General features: G+C 44.8%; 1 long non-coding RNA gene across 1 annotated transcript; it reads left to right on the top strand.

Annotated features, from left to right (window-relative positions):
- Positions 1-20,208: 20,208 nt before the first annotated feature.
- LOC135823769 (uncharacterized) lies at positions 20,209-22,133 on the top strand. The gene is made up of 2 exons (XR_010554749.1): positions 20,209-20,402; positions 21,917-22,133. It is a non-coding gene; the product is annotated as an uncharacterized LOC135823769 (long non-coding RNA).
- Positions 22,134-24,271: the final 2,138 nt, after the last annotated feature.

A 24,271-nucleotide genomic window follows, 5' to 3' on the forward strand; every position in this document is an offset into this window, starting at 1 on the left:
GGCGCCAGAATTGCACAGTCGGTGTGTTACCGGTCTGGTCATGACTCAAGCACGCGAAGAGCCTCCCTGGCCGGCGTGTACGTGTGCGCGATGTTGGGGCCACGTCCGCGCGAGGGTGTACGTGATCTCTTTTTACGTTTCATCAATTTTGTTTGCGACATGAAATGAATAAAATGCGTTGTGAATTCCAGTCGTTCGTTTACAAGGCCGGAATCCGCTCATTCCAGAATTAATAAAACCAGTTCCCGAATTGTGTAAACGTGTAATCGAAAGTGCCCATTGTAGTACATTTTCAACATCATGCCTGTACTGTTTTTTTGGTACATTCCCATGGATAACGCGGATGAAAGCCAATAGACACCCTTAGCAAACAACGGTAACGCTATTTTGTACGGTACGCGTACCTTTATCACCCAAATAGCGTTGAAACTGCAGCGTAAAAACGTTATGGGGGCTGATTTATCGTTGTGACCAACGGTACATTTTTTGGCCAAATATTGCATAGTCCGTACGCATTTCACCTTGTATCGCGTATATGGTGACATAAATGGTTGTACCGCGCAAAGTAAAAGCTATTCTCGTGGCAACAGCGTAATTAAAATAGCGTGCATGCATCTTCCTAAAGGTCGAGCCCAAATCACGGTATTTTCCCCCTTGCGGAAATACCGTTTCAACATAACGTTTTTTGCTAAGGCCCGTGTAAGGGTGTCTATTAATGCGGTATCCCGGCGGGACAGTACAATAGTAAACTGGGATGTGTGATACACTACTTTGGCACAAAAGAGGGAGTGAGAAAGAGAGAGAGAGAGAAAGGCTTTTCTTTTGATTTTTGTAGATGGGGTACAGACCAGCTGAAACCCTTTTCGAAAAATTGCCGCAAATCCCATAATAGGGTCTGGAGCATAGCAGACCCAGAACAAGACAATTTAGCAATCAACTATCTCAAGGTGGATCGGTGCCACATAGCCAGCGGGGTGTGTAGTCAACACACTGTACTAGACATGACATTGCTCTAGGAAATGAACCACCATCTCTTTACCTACTTTCTATGTTCAGTGGAAGCATTTACAATCTTGCCCTTCTTGCCATGATGTCACTTGTACTGCATTTTTTGTTCTCCATCAGTACCATTCAGTATTCTTATAGCACACGACACTCAACTATTAGTACTTACGGCCAAATGCGCCGCACCGCTTCGTTGCCATAGTTACTTGTTCGCCCGAAGAAGAGGTGTAACCCCACACAGTGTCTTCAGATCCACTTCTTTATGCTATGATCTGCCTTCGCATTGATCTGCTTGTGCAGACAATCACCTTTCAAATCAGATACATGTACATGTATCTGTTGCTAGTGGTTACCATGGTTACTCTAAGCTTTCCTGTCTGTGATCAGGTAAGATCATGCACTGTTTCAAGTACGCCTTGTACTTGAACTCAGACATAAATGTATCTTACCCAAGCCTAGGCATCTGGTCCTATGCATGACAAGGAGAAATAACTCCAGTCTTAGAAACCTACTTGTATTTTGTAAGTAAGTAAGGGCTATCAAATTAGTATCAATGACAATATCATACACACTTCATTGGTCTATCCATCTACACCATGTACACATAGCTAATACTAGTATTCATGGCATTACTACTATTTACTATGGGTATTAGTCTAGGGCTAGAGTAGATTAACACGCAAGAATCAGTGCAATGACTATGTGCGCATATGCAGGCGGACAAGACTATTATAGTATTAAATAATTGCACTCACCAAGCACGCTCATGTGGCGCTAGCTACATGTAAGTGACGTCAGCTGCTTGGCGTGGCGAGCGGCCATTACTAATAATTATACCATGTCACACGAGAACAGTTGGTAACTGTTACTGTTTACGTTCACTCGTACAGCCATTGCGCGAATTGCCGCTGTCCCGCTGGCGAGATTTGCGGATTGGTATTTCAAGTCGAAGCTCAGCTCTCCGCTATTTGAAACTCAGCGATCATCAAATACATCATACATGTAACTCATCCGGGTAGATCTCCTGTAACGATGGAGCGTTGCACCGAAGCCTTTGCGCCACTATTGAAAGGTTTAGTTAGGAAGCCAAACGGTCGTTTCAACACGCTGACCGGCAAAGGAAAAAATAATATTACTGGTATTGCTCTTCGCTGGTAACATGGTGGATCGCTACAGCACTTCTACGATACTTTGCTGGTGCTAATGTAGCTGAGTAGTGATAAAGTCGATCACTGAATCCGTCGTTTCGTGACTGTTTTTAGTTTGGTCCACGGGCAATGCTGGATCTACAAAAATACTAGCACCTGTACATGTATGAGGCAACATGGCGAGATAATTTAAAAAAAATTACGGACCGATAGTGCATAAATCACACCTACCGTACACATGGTACATGTACCATGATGTACAGTAGCGGTATTATGTTTCTGTGAGTCGAGCCAGATTTTCGTAGAAGTGACGCCCACTCCAACTATTTATATTTTAATGGATATCATTCGTCAATCATTCCATCTCGAAAGCCCGCAGTATCTGCCTGTCCATGACAAGAACCGAATGCGCGGGTAATAAATAGTAGCCGAGAAGGGCAGCGAAAATTCGACACTGGCCTTCCTCTGTGCAGTGCTCAAGTCAGTGTAGATTCTAGTCAGGAATAATGGACGTTGGCCAATCTTCTTCAATCAGTCGTCTTATGTCAAGTGCTACATCATGATTGTACTGCAGTCGTCCCTCTCTAATCCGGCACTTTATAATCCAGCACCCTCGATAAACCAGCACAATTTTCAGTAGCCAAAATGTCCTCTTCATGCACATTGCAGCAGTAAATCAGATTTGTTAATCCAGCACCCTCCCTAATCCAGCAGATTTTCGTGGCACAAATGGTGCCGGATTTATAGAGGGACCACTGTATACTGTAGTACCCATAGTTTGCTACAAGCCACGTGATATGGCGGCAAAAAAACTGAGATTATAGTTCAGTTACTTGTAGCGGACATGCGGGAACGTTGGAACGTGGATACTAGGGTATTGGCAATGATGAGTGTGATTTGTTTTCATCAAGCTAAGTCCTTGTTCTGCAAAACAAAACACTCAGTGCATATTGTAGTTGTAGTGGTAACTAGTACATGGAATGAGGAATCTTGCTCAACGCTAGAGTACGTCCAGTCGACATTTGCTCACTGGATGAAGCCACCAGCATGCAACATCGTAAGAACTAAAATCCTTTGACCCCTCTCTTTTTTTAAATATTACTCCCAATGATTATTGCAGGTTAAAAAATACTTCTCCACTAGTCATACTTAGTTCAGGGCTATATTGGTTAAGCCTAGAATCAAATTTTCACCAGGTATAGTCTTCGGGGTGCTGAGTCGAATGGTCTTGATCCGAGGAAGCTGAGGCGATCCTTTCTTCCTTTATTCCCAATCAAATTCGCCACTTCCACCGAACTGACTGGGTGACTTCGCCCTACTAGATGGGGATTTGTATGCAAAATGTCACTAAAAGTGCCATTTCTTTCTTATAAAAGTACAGATGACCGCGATTGGCCCATATGTTGTAGTCTTTTGGGCACTGAATCGACTGCTTTCGGTCCGCCGAGAAGGCTGTGATGCAGCGTTCGGCCCTTAAGCGGTGCTGGCCTTGCCGTAAATTTTAAAGCTGGGAAAGAGTGTGTTGTCCAAGCAGGGTGCGTCTTCAGAACTAATCCCTTGTAAGGTAGGACTAGTATAACAAATTGCTCAACGGGACGAAGCATTATGCACTGGTAGCCGACGGCAACTGGCAGCCTCGCAATTGCTGACTGCCTGATAGTCACGTCGAATACCTGTACCTTTTTCTGTGACCGCATCCAAACACGGGGCGAAAATTTGACCCGAGAAGAGAGTGTCCGCGACTCAAGGTCGCATAAAGTAGCAAATCTAGCTTAAAGGGGCACTCCGGCTTCATTTTCGACGCCGAGTTTTCGATGCCAAGACGAAGGTAGGTGAAAGAGAAGACCCCTCGAACAAGAACGAGTCTCCAGAAGCGATCGAGTCGAGCAGGAAGACGACTTTTGAATTTCGCCGAGCGAGCGCTGATGACGTAATGAGGGATTAGCTTGCCAGTGGAAATGCATCTGTGCACATACATTTCACATACTTTTTGGCCAATTTTCAATCGAAGAGGAGGTTGTTTTCTATGTTCTCTCAACGTCGTGAGCGATCCCGTCTTCTATACCCTTCCAGGTACCCTGAAGGTCCTCCAGAGGAGAATTTATCTCCAGCGAAGCGTTGTTGATCCGCTAAATTCGTCTCGAGACATATTCACCCAGTGCAGTGCTGATAAATGTAGAATGTTGAATCTGTGATAATTGTTGACGATGGAGAGAAAGGCTGATAGCCGCTGTCGCAGGGAGAGTTAAGCTGCTGGAAGTAACAACAGGGAGCCCGTTTGTATCATTTGGGAATAAAGGAGGAACGCTGCATCGCAGACTTTTCGGATCAAAACCAGTCGACTCAGCGTCCAAAAGACTACAACATATGGGCCAATCGCGGTCATCCGTGCTTTTATAAGAACGAAATGGCGCTTTTAGTGACATTTTGTATACAAATCCCCATCTAGTAGGGCGCAGTCACCCAGTTTCGGTGGAAGTGCACGAGTTCGATTGGGATTCATGTAGGAAGGGAGCGTCGCAGCTTTCTCGGACCAAGACCATTCGACTCAGCACCCCGAAGACTACAACTGGTGAAATTTTAATTTTTGCCTTAACTTCCCCTTTAACGCATCCATCCGCATGCACACTACACAGCATTGAGAGCATTGCGTTGTGGGGATAGGAGTGGTTTGTCTATCGCTGTTTGCTAGGCTCGCTGTGAGTATTATTTTTAGTGGCAGCAGGGTGAGTGACCCTGGCCGCATCTTTATGTTGGCGGCAAGGTGAGTGACCCTGTTTGAAGAGAGTCACCAGTCAGCCATGCAAATCTGAGCAGGAAGCAAACTGTGAAGTGTTCGGCGCGGCGCATGCGCCTTCTGTGTTAACTTATTTTTGCGCGCTCGCAAAAATTCATATATTGTACCAAATGTAGCATATTTTGCTACAAGGAGCAAAGAATTCGCATAATTATCACTGATATGTATAGATTATAGACCGGTTAGGAGGTCTATACAGGATATATAGACCGAGTAAAAGACCGAGGTCCCCCGAGGTCTTTTACGAGGTCTATATATCCTGTATAGACCAACTATGAGGTCTATAATCTATTTATCGTGTTCTCCACGCAATAGTTTCTCTTCATATACGACATATCCTTGTAATTCTAGTATTATACTATAGCCTATACCGCATTGTACTGCATTGAGAGTCAAGATCATTGTTTAAACTAGGTTCAGCATCGGTAGCACAGTGGCTGGGTGGTAAGGAAGAGTGACTGAGATTCACAAGGTTGTGGGTTCAAATCCCATCTTGTGTATTTCTGCTTTCTTCAAAAATTTCTTTTTCTAAGTTGGAGAGAAAATTTCTAAGTCCAAGAAATTCTAAGGAGTAAAATATAAGTAGTCAAATATATCGTGTATTTGACTAAGCAGTCAAATACGCGATATATTTGACCGCTTAGGTATCAGGGAAATTAGTGGGGTCAAATACTAAGAAGGCGATAACAGTTCATATTTCGAGCATATTTCCAGCATATTTTCTGCTTTTGTGTGATTTCGAAGCATATTTTGAAGCAAGTGGCCAATATGCGAAAAGCATAATATGCGAAAATTTTGAGCATATTTGGTAGGGCTCAAACGATTAGTCCGATTAACCGGTTGCAGACCGGTTACGAAGAATTAACGGTTAGCCGATAAAGATAACGGTTACGCAGTAACTTTTCAGTCAATTTTTCAAGTATCAGGTCGTTGCAAAGTGTGCACTTTCGCGGGCTGTCGCAAGCGTACGCAATTCCTGGGCTGTCAACTCGGTCATATCTGGTCTCTTGGTGTGAGAGTATGTATGAATGAGCATGCAAGAGAATGTACAAGTGTGCGTTGTACTGAATAGGGTACATTTTTTGAATGAGTATAGTCAAATATACGGTTAAAAAAGAGTCCGCAGGATTGCCGTGGCGTATAGGTTATAACCGGTTAACCGACCGTGAGTTCCCTTCGGGAACGGATACGATAATTTACTTAATTTTAACCGACCGTTAGCTTAGCAGTTAACCGTCAGGGGTAAAACCGTGACCGTTTGAGCCCTTATATTTGGGCCCTCCCTACTCTGGTCGCATGCAACCAAAGTGTCTCCAAAGCACCCAAGGCATGTTTCGCAGTCGTGGAGAAATCACGTAGAGTGAAGTTGTACAATCACCATGTACGTGAGTTTGAATATTCAAATTTCTCCAAAACGTGACCGTGTGTATCAGTCGGAAACTGTGCCCGTGTCATGACATGACCACCCGTTGTGGAATTTTCACCATAGTGAGTCATTAGGGAGGTTTCTCTTTACAAAATTACGCAGGAAATTCCGTATGCAGTGTGCGCCGGGGAGCGAGGACAACTTTCATACGCAAATCTCTCTACAAATTACGGTAGGAAAACTCTTATATTGGATGCTCCATAGGACTTTTTGAAATATTCAAGTTTCGCATTTTCCGGATTTATCCCCATGGCACTGTTCAAGCCGCGCAAAACACCAGGTATTTGGGTCCGGCGGATTCTGCCGGCAGAAAAATTAGCAGAAGTCAGTACTTTTTCTGGTAAGTTTCATGCATGTCTGGTATGTGGATAAAGAAATGGAGCAGAGTTCGAGGAATTGCCCGCCATAAGGTTTGTATGGTTCTGCCAATGTCACTGCTTTTCGAGCAGAATCTGCCACCTTTTGGAGCAGAATCCGCCGGACCCTACCAGGTATGCACACACAGTAAACCATGTGCAGAATAGACTGGATGGAAAACGCGGTTTCGGTTCGTAGTCCATGCTCTGGGCACATGCAGCCAACGTGTCTGCAAAGCAAACAAGGCATGTTTCGCAGTCGTGGAGAAATCACGTTCCTTGTCCATTTCCGCGATCTGCCCTATAATTATGCGAATTCTTTGCTCCTTGTAGCAAAATAGGTTACATTTGGACCGATTTGGATCATTTGGTACAATATGCTAGTCTTGCTACTTTATGCGACCCTGTGTCGAAAGGACCAAAATATGCGAAAATATGCGCAAGCAGGCCCTCCCTAGTTCAGAGCATGCACCATGAACCGAAATCGCGTTTTCCATTTTATTATGCACTTGGTTAACGGTGTGTTTCGCGTGGCTTGAACGTTGCCACGGGTAAATCCGAAAAAACAGCAAAAAATACTAAAAAGCGCGAAAAAAAGACTTGATTTTTACACGGCTCTTTTCACCATGATATTTATTGTATGCGTGTTTTGAAAATTTGAAATACCCATGGCAACTGGTGGGTGAATCATTCAACAATGTAAACGTGCCTTGTCGTGGAGTGCAGCCGTGTGAATACACACATTCAGTCAATTTTCTCGTGAATCACTACACACTGTAGCTGTAAAACGTGCAAGTATCTGTCGTGTGAATCGCCTAATAAGGGCGCGTTCAGACTACCGATTTTTGTTTGGCGATAAACCGTGAAAGACATTCGCACTGCGGGTAATCTAATGTTACTTGTGCAGCTCTCACCGCGCCAGAAGGGATTTTCCCCTACTCCCAGCCTGATCACCTTTTTTTCTGCCAGAATGAAATTCTCGCCGTAGCAGTACAATACTTCCGTTGGCAAAGCCAAAGGTATTGGTAGTCTGAACGTGCCCTTACTGGGGACATGACAAATTATGTTACTGGGATACAATCTGTTCCCACAGAACAACGCAGACAAAATCCAAAAATTAAGCGGGCAAAAACTGGCCATTACGCGGCAAATATGCTGGATTATACTGCAAAATATGCGTTTATATGCGGTCATTCTGCAAGAGTTGTCTGTCGGTACAAATTTTAGCATACCGTTTCATGCACGTGTATAACTTTGCCGTACAAACTCATGGGCGTGTACGACATTGGGTGCTTTCGATAACACGCATTTCGGTCAATTCTAGAATTGGTTATTGTTGATGCACAGTTCGATTACACAAAAAGTGACAAATTCCGTCGTTAGAATTGATTTATCCAATTCCGTCAAATCCGTCAATTCTGAAGAGAGGGCGGAATTTGTCTAATTCTGGCGCCAGAATTGCACAGTCGGTGTGTTACCGGTCTGGTCATGACTCAAGCACGCGAAGAGCCTCCCTGGCCGGCGTGTACGTGTGCGCGATGTTGGGGCCACGTCCGCGCGAGGGTGTACGTGATCTCTTTTTACGATTCATCAATTTTGTTTGTGACATGACATGAATAAAATGCGTTGTGAATTCCAGTCGTTCGTTTACAAGGCCGGAATCCGCTCATTCCAGAATTAATAAAACCAGTTCCAGAATTGTGTAAACGTGTAATCGAAAGTGCCCATTGTAGTACATTTTCAACATGATGACTGTACTTTTTTTTGGTACATTCCCATGGAAAACGCGGATGATAGCCAATAGACACCCTTAGCCAACAGTAACGCTATTTTGTACGGTACTCGTGCCTTTATCACCCAAATAGCGTTGAAGCTGCAGCGTAAAAACGTTATGGGGGCTGATTTATCGTTGTGACCAACGGTACACTTTTTGGCCAAATATTGCATAGTCCGTACGCATTTCACCTTGTATCGCGTATATGGTGACATAAATGGTTGTACCGCACAAAGTAAAAGCTATTCTCGTGGCAACAGCGTACTAAAAATAGCGTGCATCTTCCTAAAGGTCGAGCCCAAATCACGGTATTTTCCCCCTTACGGTAATACTGTTTCAACATAACTTTGTTTGCTAAGGCCCGTGTAAGGGTGTCTATTAACGCGGTATCCTGGCGGGACAGTACAATAGTCAACTGGGATGTGTGATACACTACTTTGACACAAAAGAGGGTGTAAGAAAGAGAGAGAGAGAGAGAAAGGCTTTTCTTTTGATTTTTGTAGATGGGGTACAGACGAGCTGTAACCCCTTTTCGAAAAATTGCTGCAATACCAAAACAGGGTCTGGAGCATAGCAGACCCAGAACAAGACAATTTAGCAATCAACTATCTCAAGGTGGATCTGTGCCACATAGCCAGCGGTGTGTGTAGTCAACACACTGTACTAGACATGACATTGCTCTAGGAAATGAACCAGCATCTCTTTACCTACTTTCTATGTTCAGTGGAAGCATTTACAATCTCACCCTTCTTGCCATGATGTCACTTGTACTGCAGTTTTTGTTCTCCATCAATACCATTCAGTATTCTTCCAGCACACAACACTCAACTATCAGTACTTACGGCCAAATGCGCCGCACCGCTTCGTTGCCATAGTTACTTGTTCGCCCCAAGAAGAGGTGAAACCCCACATAGTGTCTTCAGATCCACTTCTTTATGCTATGATCTGCCTTCACATTGATCTGCTTGTGCAGACAATCACCTTTCAAATCAGATACATGTATATTATGTATCTGTTGCTAGTGGTTACCATGGTTACTCTAAGCTTTCCTGTCTGTGATCAGGTAAGATCATGCACTGTTTCAAGTACGCCATGTACTTGAACTCAGACATAAAATTTAATGTATCATACCCAAGCCTAGGCATCTGGTCCTATGCATGACAAGGAGAAAATAATAACTCCAGTCTTAGGAACCTACTTGTATTAATTTTTGTAAGTAAGTAAGGCTACTAAAGGCTATCAAATTAGTATCAATGACAATATCATACACACTTCATTGGTCTATCCATCTACACCATGTACACATAGCTAATACTAGTATTCATGGCATTACTGTATTAACTATCGCCTTATCGGTATTAGTCTAGGGCTAGAGTAGATTAAAGGGGAAGTATACCCTAAAACCAAATTTTCACCAGTTGTAGTCTTCTGGGTGCTGAGTCGAATGGTCTTGGTCCGAGGAAGCTACGACGCTCCCTTCCTACTTGAATCCCAATCGAACTCGCGCACTTCCACCGAAACTGGGTGACTGCGCCCTACTAGATGGGGATTTGTACGCAAAATGTCACTAAAAGCGCCATTTCGTTCTTATAAAAGCACGGATGACCGCGATTGGCCCATATGTTGTAGTCTTTTGGACGCTGAGTCGACTGGTTTTGGTCCGAAAAGGCTGCGATGCAGCGTTCCTCCTTTATTCCCAATCGAACATGGTTGAACAAGCGGTCACGTGCTCCTGGGTGCCCAAATCACCTGGTCACCGTGCCAGCAGGTGACAACTTTCACACCAAGGTTCAACTCGAGTTCAACTCGAGTGACAGGACTGCACCCAAAAAAGGTCAAACAGGCTAGTAAGTTGTACCCTGCAGGCACGGTGACCAGGTGACTGGTGTACGCAGGAGCACGTGACCGCTTGTTCAACCATGTTCGATTGGGAATAAAGGAGGAACGCTGCATCGCAGCCTTTTCGAACCAAAACCAGTCGACTCAGCGTCCAAAAGACTACAACATATGGGCCAATCGCGGTCATCCGTGCTTTTATAAGAACGAAATGTCGCTTTTAGTGACATTTTGCATACAAATCCCCATCTAGTAGGGCGCAGTCACCCAGTTTCGGTGGAAGTGCGCGAGTTCGATTGGGATTCAAGTAGGAAGGGAGCGTCTCAGCTTCCTCGGACCAAGACCATTCGACTCAGCACCCCGAAGACTACAACTGGTGAAATTTTGGTTTTAGGGTATACTTCCCCTTTAACACGCAAGAATCAGTGCAATGACTATGTACGCATATGCAGGCGGACAAGACTATTATTATTAATTTTGCACTCACCAAGCACGCTCATGTGGCGCTAGCTACATGTAAGTGACGTCAGCTGCTTGGCGTGGCGAGCGGCCATTACTAATAATTATACCATGTCACACGAGAACAGTTGGTAACTGTTACTGTTTACGTTCACTCGTACAGCCATTGCGCGAATTGCCGCTGTCCCGCTGGCGAGATTTGCGGATTGATATTTCAAGTCGAGGCTCAGCTCTCCGCTATTTGAAACTAAGCGATCATCAAATACATGTAACTCACCCGGGTAGATCTCCTGTACTGTTACGATGGAGCGTTGCACCGAAGCCTTAGCGCCACTAATGACAAGTTTAGTTAGGAAGCCAAACGGTCGTTTCAACACGCTGACCGGCAAAGGAAAAAATAATATTAACATGGTGGATCGCTAGAGCACTTCTACGATACTTTGCTTGTGCTAATGTAGCTGAGTAGTGATAAAGTCGATCACTGAATCCGTCGTTTCGTGACTGTTTTTAGTTTGATCCACTAACACGGGCAATGCTGGATTATACTAGCACATATACATGTATGAGGCAACATGGCGAGATAATTAAAAAAAATTACGGACCGATAGTGCATAAATCACACCTACCGCACATGTACAGTAGCGGTATTATGTTTCTGTGAGTCGAGCGCAATCATTTCCAGATTTTCGTAGAAGTGACGCCCACTCCAACTATTTATATTTTAATGGATATCATTCGTCAATCATTCCATCTCGAAAGCCCGCAGTATCTGCCTGTCCATGACAAGAACCGAATGCGCGGGTGATAAATAGTAGCCGAGAAGGGCAGCGAAAATTCGACACTGGCCTTCCTCTGTGCTGTACTCAGGCCATTATAGATTCTAGTCAGGAATAATGGACGTTGGCCAATCTTCTTCAATCAGTCGTCTTATGTCAAGTGCTACATCATGATTGTACTATACTGTAGTACCCATAGTTTGATACAAGTCACGTGATATGGCGGCAAAAAAACTGAGATTATAGTTCAGTTACTTGTAGCGGACATGCGGGAACGTTGGAACGTGGATACTAGGGTGTTGGCAATGATGAGTGTGATTTGTTTTCATCAAGCTAAGTCCTTGTTCTCCAAAACAAAACACTCAGTGCATATTGTAGTTGTAGTGGTAACTAGTACACGGAATGAGGAATCTTGCTCAACGCTAGAGTACGTCCAGTCGACATTTGCTCACTGGATGAAGCCACCGGCATCGGCAACATCGTAAGAACTAAAATCCTTTGACCCCTCTCTTTTTTTTAAATATTACTCCCAATGATTATTGCAATGATTATTGCAGGTTAAAAAAATACTTCTGCACTAGTCATACTTAGTTCAGGGCTATATTGGTTAAGCCTAGAATCAAATTTTCACCAGGTGTAGTCTTCGGGGTGCTGAGTCGAATAGTCTTGATCCGAGGAAGCTGAGGCGATCCTTTCTTCCTTTATTCCCAATCGAAATCGCCACTTCCACCGAAATGACTGGGTGACTTCGCCCTACTAGATGGGGATTTGTATGCAAAATGTCACTAAAGTGCCTTTTCTTTCTTATAAAAGTACAGATGACCGCGACTGGCCCATATGTTGTAGTCTTTTGGGCGCTGAATCGACTGCTTTCGGTCCGCCGAGAAGGCTGTGATGCAGCGTTCGGCCCTTAAGCCGTTATCACACTGCGTTTGTTTCAGTCGCGTTTGCGTCTGCGTTTGCATTTGAGATAAGAAAACGCAAGACTTGATATCATACTATACTTGTGATTTTCAGCGTTTGCGTCAAAATCTGTGTGCGCGGGAAAATATAAAAATGTGGGGAATCGATCTCCAGGTGGCCGTGGATGTTGAATTTATTTTCCTGAGATCGAGAAGTGTTCTGTTTCTGCTCCTATGTCCTTTGTCAGTGGTGCTGGGGGGATGGGAGTCGATGGGAAGACTGCAGCCGTTGCGTTGCCTATGTTGGGGTGGCGGTTCCGTTGTTGAGGCACCGTGATCGTCCAGCTAGGCTAGTCGCCGCCAACTACTGAACTAGTCAGCGCAACCTCAGCCACGAGCTCGCATCAGCTCCATGCCTCGAGAATCCAAAATCAATCAATCAGCACAATGTCATGTAGTAGAAGTACCCTCGCCGGCCTCAGTAACTAGATGGAAATGAAGATTTGAAAAGCACACTTGAGAATCACTTGAAAACACTCAAAAACATTGCAGGAAGTGCTGCGATAAAGAAAGTCCGATCTGCGTTTACGCGATTCGGTTTTGACCACCCCCCTCCCCCTAGGTTTGCGTCTGCGGCTGTGTGTCTGGAAACCAAAGCGCTCGCGATACCGTCACGTGATGGCATTTCCTAGGCGAACGTCAAAAACCGAAGAAAACGCAGACGCAAACGCGACTTTTGAACGCAGTGTTATCTGAGGGCCTTATTCCCAATTGAACGTGGTTGCATAAGCGGTCACGTGCTCATGTGCACACCAGTCACCTGGTAAATATGCCTGCAGGGTACAGCTTACAGCCTGTTTGGTCGCGTTCCTGTCACTCGAGTTGAACCTTTGAACCTGTGAGTTGAACCTTGGTGTAAAAGTAAGTTGTAGCTTTCATACACTAGGGAGGTTTAGTCCCACGTAACGGATACGGGAAAGTGGGTGATACACGAAAAGTTCATGCAATGGATCCACGTTCGCAATGTTGTTTTTAGTCATACGGAGCAAACAAAAACATGAAGCCAACGGCCCAAACTTGGTCAAAGACGAAGCTTAGAAGCTCATCGAATATTTTGATGTCGTGCTTCGGAAACTTCTTCAGCTGAGCACCCTCACAGCTTGCACAATGCGCTCCATTCTGATCTTCACCCACATTCTGGCGGAACGTGGGTGAGCCTCCATACACGGTATGTCGTGAATCAGAAAACGTCTGTACGTGGGTCACTGATTTATCACGTGATACACACACGTAAAGTACACACGGATTACGTGGGACTAAACCTCCCTACTGTGACCAGGTGACTGGTGTACGCACGAGCACGTCACCGCGTATTCAACCATGTTCGTTTGGGAATAAGAGCCGAACACTGCATTGCAGCCTTCTCGAACCGAAACCAGTCGACTCAGCGTCCATACGACTACAACAGATTGGGCAACCGTGGCCATCCGTGCTTTTATAAGGACGAAATGGCGCTTTTAGTGACATTTTGCATTCAAATCTCCATCTACTAGGGCGTAGTCACTCAGTTTTGGTGGAAGTGGCGAGTTCGATTGGGAATAAAGGAGGAAGAGAGCGTCTCAGCTTCCTCGGACCAAGGTCATTCAAATCAGCACCCCGAAGACTACAACTGGTGAAAATTTTGATTTTAGGCTTAATTAACCACCACGCTTTACGACTGCCTTGTCGTGATGAATCTAATATTGACGTCCTTTTATACAATTTTTGTCCATCAGTATGAGATAAATGCCTTGTAAAAGATCTCGGCTTCACTTTGCGGTCTTTTCTTTGGTTTATCTCCGACCTACAATACAATAACATTGACCTGATACGCAGTCAATATTATTAGATACGTGACGAAATACACAATCGTGTACATGTACCGTTGTGGATATTGAAACCCGTTGAGATAAGTCAAGCGGGTACCAGGCGGTGGCCTTGCAGCCATGACCAATGCTGGTGCATTTAGTAAAATCTGGCTGAATCATTTGTTATTTGGCCTCAAATGTGGCAAGAAATAATTGCACGCGTCACACAATGCAGAATGTCATGGCACTATTGTTTTCACCATATCTACTTCGAAGTACAACTATACATGGAAGGCATCAACAAGTAAGGGTGCCGGTTTATAATCCGATTTGACTATGGCTATCAGTATATTTGACCTGTGAACGAGAAACGTGGACAATCGCAGCGAAACGGTTCAAGCGAGCTGAGGGGCCCAGCGGCGTAGGTCCGATGATCACGAGTACACGAGTACATGTACCGTAAAGTACCGTTGATCCGCCCCCTCTCTAATTCCCGCCCCCTGTCGATTTTCTACCTGTGAAGCGACTTTGGCGTATACAACGAAATGCGATGTTGAACCGACGCATGCACTGCTGTACACAATATGTGCCAATCCAGGATGAAAATACCGGTATGCACAATCCAGCACATCGAGTCTGATCCTCTACGTTGTTGTACATCGTACTGCACTTGACAGCCCTGATCTAATTCCCGCCCCCTGCCGAAAATCCAGCTTGGAAACGACAAGGCGTGGGGGGCGGATCAACGGTACTTTACGGTACGAGTACATGTAGAACATAAAAAGAGCGGCACAAGACTTGATTCTTTTCACGGCTCCAGGCTTTTCACTTTCTAAAATTGAAAGTGTCTACTGTTTGTGTGTTTTGCAGAGTTGCCCGGCATCATGATTTTGCCTGGTTTAGCGGTGCTTGCCTTGCCGTAAATTTTAAAGCTGGGAAAGAGTGTGTTGTCCAAGCAGGGTGCGTCTTCAGAACTAATCCCTTGTAAGGTAGGACTAGTATAACAAATTGCTCAACGGGACGAAGCATTATGCACTGGTAGCCGACGGCAACTGGCAGCCTCGCAATTGCTGACTGCCTGATAGTCACGTCGAGTACCTGTACCTTTTTCTGTAACCGCATCCAAACACGGGGCGAAAATTTGACCCGAGAAGAGAGTGTCCGCGACTCAAGGTCGCAGAAAGTAGCAAATCACTACACAGCATTGAGAGCATTGAGTTGTGAGGATAGGAGTGGTTTGTCAATCGCTGTTTGCTAGGCTCGCAGTGAGTATTATTTTTAGTGGCAGCAGGGTGAGTGACCCTGGCCGCATCCTTATGTTGGCTGCAAGGTGAGTGACCCTGTTTGAAGAGAGTCACCAGTCAGCCATGCAAATCTGAGCAGGAAGCAAACTGTGAAGTGTCCGGCGCGGCGCATGCGCCTTCTGTGTTAACCTATTTTTGCGCGCTCGCAAAAATTCATATATTCTTCCAAATGTAGCATATTTTGCTACAAGGAGCAAAGAATTCGCATAATTATCACTGATATCAGTTCATATTTCGAGCATATTTCCAGCATATTTTTCTGCTTTTGTGTGATTTCGAAGCATATTTTGAAGCAAGTGGCCAATATGCGAAAAGCATAATATGCGAAATTTTTGAGTATATTTGGGCCCTCCTTACAGTCTGGTCACATGCAACCAAAGTGTCTCCAAAGCACCCAAGGCATGTTTCGCAGTCGTGGAGAAATCACGTAGAGTGAAGTTGTACAATCACCATGTACGTGAGTTTGAATATTCAAATTTCTCCAAAAAATGTGACCGTGTGTATGGGTCGGGAACTGTGCCCGTGTCATGACATGACCACCCGTTGTGGAATTTTCACCATAGTCCACTCTTCCGCCCAGAGCACGGAATGATGTCCTTCGGTCCTTCCCTGACGCTGTTGTGGAGGTCTGGAACCAGCTCCCGCAGTGCGTTCTGCTGAACCAGCCAACAAGGAAAGGACTGCAGACGTTCAAAGAAAAGGTCAACGCCCACCTGCGCCTTACCCGCTAGGAGTGGGCAACGGACAGGCTATGAATCAAAGAAAAAAGACGAAAAAAGCTCTAACTCTGTTCCCTCCTCCATTCACTTCGTTGACTCTCTGATAACTTTTTATTGTGCATACTTTTCCCCGTAATCCCCAGTTATCTACCCCCCCCCCCCCCTGCGTATTTTCTGTAATCTTTTGTTTTTGTGGAGCGCTTGGGTTGCAATGAAGCCGAGACCCTATGGTCGGTCAAGCTGCCCCTGCCTCTCCCCCACTCCTGCCATTCCATATGTCTCATCGCTGCCTTTCTGCTTTGTGCCATCAAATGGTGTGTGGTTTTTTGTAAAGAAAAAAAAAAAAAAAAAACGTTTGTCATTAGGGAGGTTTCTCTTTACAGAATTACGCATGAAAATCCGTATGCAGTGTGCGCCGGGGAGCGAGCGCAACTTTCATACGCAAATCTCTCTACGAATTTCGGTAGGAAAACTCTTCTTATAGTGGATCCTCCATAGGACTTTTTGAAATATTCAAGTTTCGCATTTTCCGGATTTATCCATGGCACTGTTCAAGCCGCGAAAAACACCGGATATTAGGGTCCGGCGGATTCTGCCGGCAGAATAATTAGCAGAAGTCGGTACTTTTTCTGGTAAGTTTCATGCATGTTTGGTATGTGGATAAAGAAATGGAGCAGAATTCGAGGAATTGCCTGCCATAAGGTTTGTATGGTTCTGCCAATTTCACTGCTTTTCGAGCAGAATCTGCCACCTTTTGGAGCAGAATCCGCCGGACCCTACCAGTTATGCACACACCGTAAACCATGTGCAAAATATAATGGAAAACGCGGTTTCGGTTCGTGGTCCATGCTCTGGGCTCATGCAGCCAACGTGTCTGCAAAGCAAACAAGGCATGTTTCGCAGTCGTGTAGAAATCACGTTATTTGTCCATTTCCGCAATCTGCCCTATAATAATGCGAATTCTTTACTCCTCATAGCAAAATACGTTACATTTGGACCGATTTGGTACAATGTGCTAGATTTGCTACTTTACGCGACCTTGTGTCGAAAGGACCAAAATATGCGAAAATATTATCAGTGCGCAAGCATATTCTGGCCCTCCCTAGCCCAGAGCATGCACCACGAACCGAAACCGCGTTTTCTATTTTATTATGCACTTGGTTTCGCAGTCGTGTAGAAATCACGTTCTTTGTCCATTTCCGCAATCTGCCCTATACTTAGGCGAATTCTTTGCTCCTCGTAGCAAAATAGGCTACATTTGGACCGATTTGGTACAATATGCTAGATTTGCTACTTTATGCGACCTTGTGTCGAAAGGACCAAAATATGCGAAAATATTATCAGTGCGCAAGCATTTTCTGGCCCTCCCTAGCCCAGCAAATATGCTGGATTATACGGCAAAATATGCGTTATGCGGTCATTCTGCAAGAGTTGTCTGTCGTTGGTACAAATTGTAGCATACAGTTTCATGCACGTGTATAACTTTGCCGTACAAACTCATGGGCGTGTACGACATTGGGCGCTTTCGATAACACGCATTTCGGTCAATTCTAGAATTAGTTATTGTTGATGCACAGTTCGATTACACAAAAAGTGACAAATTCCGTCGTTAGAATTGATTTTATCCAATTCCGTCAAATACGTCAATTCTTCAGTTCTTCAATTCTTCAGTTCCAGAATTGTGTAAACGTGTAATCGAACGCGCCCATTTTTTGTGTAGTACATTTTCAACATCATGCCTGTACTGTTTTTTGCTACATTCCCATGGATAACGCGGATGAAAGCCAATAGACACCCTTAGCAAACAACGGTAACGCTATTTTGTACGGTACGCGTACCTTTATCACCCAAATAGCGTTGAAACTGCAGCGTAAAAACGTTATGGGGGCTGATTTATCGTTGTGACCAACGGTACATTTTTTGGCCAAATATTGCATAGTCCGTTCGCATTTCACCTTGTATCGCGTATATGGTGACATAAATGGTTGTACCGCGCAAAGTAAAAGCTATTCTCGTGGCAACAGCGTACTTAAAATAGCATGCATCTTCCTAAAGGTCGAGCACAAATCACGGTATTTTCCCCCTTGCGGTAATACCGTTTCAACATAACGTTGTTTGCTAAGGCCCGTGTAAGGGTGTCTATTAACGCGGTATCCTGGCGGGACAGTACAATAGTAAACTGGGATGTGTGATACACTACTTTGGCACAAAAGAGGGAGTGAGAAAGAGAGAGAGAGAGAAAGGCTTTTCTTTTGATTTTTGTAGATGGGGTACAGACCAGCTGTAACCCCTTTTCGAAAAATTGCTGCAAATCCCATAATAGGGTCTGGAGCATAGCAGACCCAGAACAAGACAATTTAGCAATCAACTATCTCAAGGTGGATCGGTGCCACATAGCCAGCGGGGTGTGTAGTCAACACACTGTACTAGACATGACATTGTTCTAGGAAATGAACCAGCATCTCTTTACCTACTTTCTATGTTCCGTGGAAGCATTTACAATCTCGCCCTTCTTGCCATGATGTCACTTGTACTGCAGTTTTTGTTCTCCATCAATACCATTCAGTATTCTTCCAGCACACGACACTCAACTATTAGTACTTACGGCCAAATGCGCCGCACCGCTTCGTTGCCATAGTTACTTGTTCGCCCCAAGAAGAGGTGTAACCCCACACAGTGTCTTCAGATCCACTTCTTTAGTATGATCTGCCTTCACATTGATCTGCTTGTGCAGACAATCACTTTCAAATCAGATACATGTATTATGTATCTGTTGCTAGTGGTTACCATGGTTACTCTAAGCTTTCCTGTCTGTGATCAGGTAAGATCATGCACTGTTTCAAGTACGCCATGTACTTGAACTCAGACATAATGTATCATACCCAAGCCTAGGCATCTGGTCCTATGCATGACAAGGAGAAATAACTCCAGTCTTAGAAACCTACTTGTATTTTGTAAGTAAGTAAGGGCTATCAAATTAGTAGCAATGACAATATCATACACACTTCATTGGTCTATCCATCTACACCATGTACACATAGCTAATACTAGTATTCATGGCATTACTACTATTTACTATCGGTATTAGTCTAGGGCTAGAGTAGATTAACACGCAAGAATCAGTGCAATGACTATGTGCGCATATGCAGGCGGACAAGACTATTATAGTATTAAATAATTGCACTCACCAAGCACGCTCGCTCATGTGGCGCTAGCTACATGTAAGTGACGTCAGCTGCTTGGCGTGGCGAGCGGCCATTACTAATAATTATACCATGTCACACGAGAACAGTTGGTAACTGTTACTGTTTACGTTCACTCGTACAGCCATTGCGCGAATTGCCGCTGTCCCGCTGGCGAGATTTGCGGATTGGTATTTCAAGTCGAGGCTCAGCTCTCCGCTATTTGAAACTCAGCGATCATCAAATACATCATACATGTAACTCATCCGGGTAGATCTCCTGTTACGATGGAGCGTTGCACCGAAGCCTTAGCGCCACTATTGAAAGGTTTAGTTAGGAAGCCAAACGGTCGTTTCAACACGCTGACCGGCGAAGGAAAAAATAATATTACTGATATTGCTCTTCGCTGGTAACATGGTGGATCGCTACAGCACTTCTACGATACTTTGCTTGTGCTAATGTAGCTGAGTAGTGATAAAGTCGATCACTGAATCCGTCGTTTACTGTTTTTAGTTTGGTCCACGGGCAATGCTGGATCTACAAAAATACTAGCACCTGTACATGTATGAGGCAACATGGCGAGATATTTAAAAAAAAATTACGGACCGATAGTGCATAAATCACACCTACCGTACATGTACAGTAGCGGTATTATGTTTCTGTGAGTCGAGCGTAATCATTTCCAGATTTTCGTAGAAGTGACGCCCACTCCAACTATTTATATTTTAATGGATATCACTCGTCAATCATTCCATCTCGAAAGCCCGCAGTATCTGCCTGTCCATGACAAGAACCGAATGCGCGGGTAATAAATAGTAGCCGAGAAGGGCAGCGAAAATTCGACACTGGCCTTCCTCTGTGCAGTACTCAGGTGAGTGTAGATTCTAGTCAGGAATAATGGACGTTGGCCAATCTTCTTCAATCAGTCGTCTTATGTCAAGTGCTACATCATGATTGTACTATACTGTAGTACCCATAGTTTGATACAAGTCACGTGATATGGCGGCAAAAAAACTGAGATTATAGTTCAGTTACTTGTAGCGGACATGCGGGAACGTTGGAACGTGGATACTAGGGTATTGGCAATGATGAGGGTGATTTGTTTTCATCAAGCTAAGTCCTTGTTCTGCAAAACAAAACACTCAGTGCATATTGTAGTTGTAGTGGTAACTAGTACACGGAATGAGGAATCTTGCTCAACGCTAGAGTACGTCCAGTCGACATTTGCTCACTGGATGAAGCCACCGGCATGCAACATCGTAAGCCACTATAATAGCCCCACATTTGACGCTGAAGATCAATAAGCGGATAACAAACCTTCAACAGGGAGTAGTAATAATGGTATTCAGGGGCGTCGGACACGGTACGGTCACTACGCCCCCCCCCCCCCCCCCCCATCGCACCACTTTTTTGCCCCAGATAAAATGTGAATCGATAAAATATCTGGGCTTTAAAAGTCTAAAACACTTTCACTCTTCTGCTGCTGTGCCCCCACTTGCAACATGAGACGTGGAAGAAAGAAACTGTTTACCTTTCCACAACCTCCAATGCGACCAAACAACAGCCAGAGATACATTATGCAAAACATCGCGCAAACAAACTGCTAAGCCTGACGTGCGTTTTCCATGGGCCGTGTTGCTACTTCTAGCCATGGCATAGTGGCATGATTACTAGCTTCTAACAAAACATGTCACATGATGTGGAGATCGAGTGCGATACAAATCATGTGCCCATACCAGTCTGCTGAGGTCTGACTTGATACTGCAGAAGGGCAGGTACGAAGCGGAGTTGCCCTTGACTAGAAATGTGTCATTGGAAAATAGCCGAACATACAAAATACAAAATACATATAGTCAACTGCAATTAGGTACATGTAGATTGGCTTCAGATGTTTTAAAAAAGCACATACCGTTAAGTATTGTATAAAAGCCGCGGCTTCTATGACTTTCTTGGTGAAATTTTGCAGGCTTCTATATGAGACAGGCTTCAATACAAGACAGGTATTTCTATGTATGTCAACAATAAAACCAGGCTTATGTGTCATTTGATGGGCCCAAAATTGCGGCTTCTATTCGGGGGCGGCTTCTATTCAAGTGCGGCTTTTATACAAGACTTTACGTCGGTAGGTTTGAACCAGGGAGTAGTACAATACATACTAAGTACTACTCCCTGGTCCGATCAGGGATTGCTACAGTGTGCGGTGTACAGTACAGAGTTGCACATGTGATGAGCGATCCGCGTATTATGGTCTCTCTCGAACCAAGATCAGAATTTTTGAAGGGGGTGCTTTGGCACCCAAAGCACCCCCTAAGCCCATGAGGGGAACCATTTCCAATCTCTCCTATCTTCCAAAGATGTATTTGTACTGCATCTTTTTCACTCCAGCAATGCCATTCAGTATTCCTCCAGCACACGCCACTCAACGTATTGCCAAATCCGCCGCGCCGCTTCGTTGCCATGGTGACTTGCTCGCCTCAAGAAGATGTCTTGAGATCAACTTGTTTGTGCTATGATCTGCCTTCACATTGATGATCTGCTTGTGCAGATAATCACCTTTCACATCAGATACATGTATAAGTTGCTAATCGTGATGATTACTGGATACCTTGGTTACTAGGGTTTACCGGGTGTTAGCGGCCGTCGTGAGTTCCCTTCGGGAACGGACACGATAATTTACTTTCTTTTCTTTTCTTTTTTGGTTACTCTAAGCTTTCCTTGCTGTGATCAGGGATTCTGCACTCACTAGGGACCATTAGAGAGGTTCCGGGGTACGATTTTCCGTGCCAAAATCCGCATGGGCGGTACGGATTTTTTCCAGGCGTGCTCCATACGATTTTTCGGCACGGAGAATCCGTGTGGACTGGCTTTCATACGAACCATGTTTCGTATGGAGATCTTGCGTCATCGGGTGCAGAAAGATTTTTCGCGTACAAATTTGGTACGAGAAACATCGATTTTCCGCGGGAAGTTTTGATTTCGGTACAAATTTTCAAAATAATAAGGCACAGCGCGGAAATGTGACGTGTTTGCGATCGTAACCTAGGCAATGACGGAAAACACATAAGTTCCGTACTCCGGAACATTTCACTGCTCGAAAACGACGTATAAAAAATCCGTAGCGCCTCTACGGATTTTGGCACGAAAAATCGTACTCCGGAACCTCCCTATTATAGCAAGCCGTGGAAAGTCAACGGGAACGAGTTTATCGGAACGCACATGAAACATCGCGTGATTTAGGATTAGCTTCTCGCGTTCACAACCCGTCTACGCGAGTCGGCGTGGCTTCGCGTGGTGACAACGGGACTCTAACTCAGCTCCCCCTTCGCGTTGCCGCTTCACGGCTTGCTACTGGTCCCTACTGTTTCAAGTACGCCATGTACTTGAACCCAGACATAGCATACCCAAGCCTAGGCATCTGGTGCTATGACAACGAGAAATGACTTGCAGCAAGAGCACATGAAAATGGTTTTCATGTACTCTTGCTTGTTGCTCTAAGAAACCTATAATTATGTAAGTAAGTAAGAGCTATCAATAGAGAAATTCGTCTGAATTTTCGTTAGACTTTGAAGCCCAGGAACGAGTAACGAAACTTACAACGAACTTCCGAACACACACTTGAAAACATCAATCCAACGAAGTTTGGTCTGTTGACTTTTCGTTCCGCGATCACATGAGAATTTTTTTGTTCCTTTCGAAAGAAAATTCTGAGGTCCTTGTTTTCACGACCAGAATGTCTGAGCCGAACTCAAATTCTGCAGTTTCTGCTGCTGCTGTTGCCCCTGGTGATCAGAAGGGACAATGGCTTACGTGGGATAGGCAGATGGATCTCATGATGCTCCGCCTTGTGAGGTTGATGCCGAATTGTTTCTTGCGGAAATCACGCACGAATGAAGAAGCAGCTCTGCAGCTTTCCCAAAGCGATAGGAGATTTACTGGGCTGAAAAAGAAAGGGCTTGTGGATCGGCTTAATCTCCTGCTCAAGAAGCATTCGAGTGGTTAGGCCACCAGTTTTAAATTTTGTATTTCGCGGGGATTTCCGAGACATCCACGGTATCCAGTAGCAACACCGAAGTTCGTTGCGAACGTTCTGCTGAGCAAAAATTCAGCAACTTTCGGTCGGTTTTTCGTACAGCGGCAAAACGAAAATGAACGGCGAATTTTGTTGTGCTAAACCTCTCTAATATCATCAAGAGTACATAACCCCCATGTACTCTTGATATCATGCACACTTCATAGGTCTATCCATCTACACCATGTACACAGAGCTAATACGGAGGATTAGCAAGACGAAATTCGCGTTCGCGTTCGCTCTCCAAGGGAAGTCGAACTCAGTGACGGAATTCGCGTTATGAGAAGGATTAGCAAACAGAATTCGCACATGCATGACGTTGACACGACGTACATTGTGTACAGACAGTACAGCATGGTAAATTTATGACTGCCCTGACACGGATCCGCGATTCGTGTTCTGACTACTTTTCCGAAAGAAAAATGCGAAAGTTCGCAATCCAGTTCGCGAACTGAAAAATGTTTGCGAACGCGAACGCGAATTTCGTCTTGCTATTCCTCCGTAGTACTAGGGCTAGAGTAGATTTACACGCGAGATAGTCAGTGCAACGTGTGCATGTGCAGGCAGACAAGATTTACCACTCCCCCCCCCCCCTCCCCCGCCACTCACCATGCTCATGCTGCCCCCCCCCCCCCCCCCCCCGCCACTCACCATGCTCATGCTGGCGCTAG

Source organism: Sycon ciliatum, chromosome 8 (genome assembly GCF_964019385.1).
Source record: "Sycon ciliatum chromosome 8, ocSycCili1.1, whole genome shotgun sequence".
Taxonomy (NCBI): domain Eukaryota; kingdom Metazoa; phylum Porifera; class Calcarea; order Leucosolenida; family Sycettidae; genus Sycon; species Sycon ciliatum.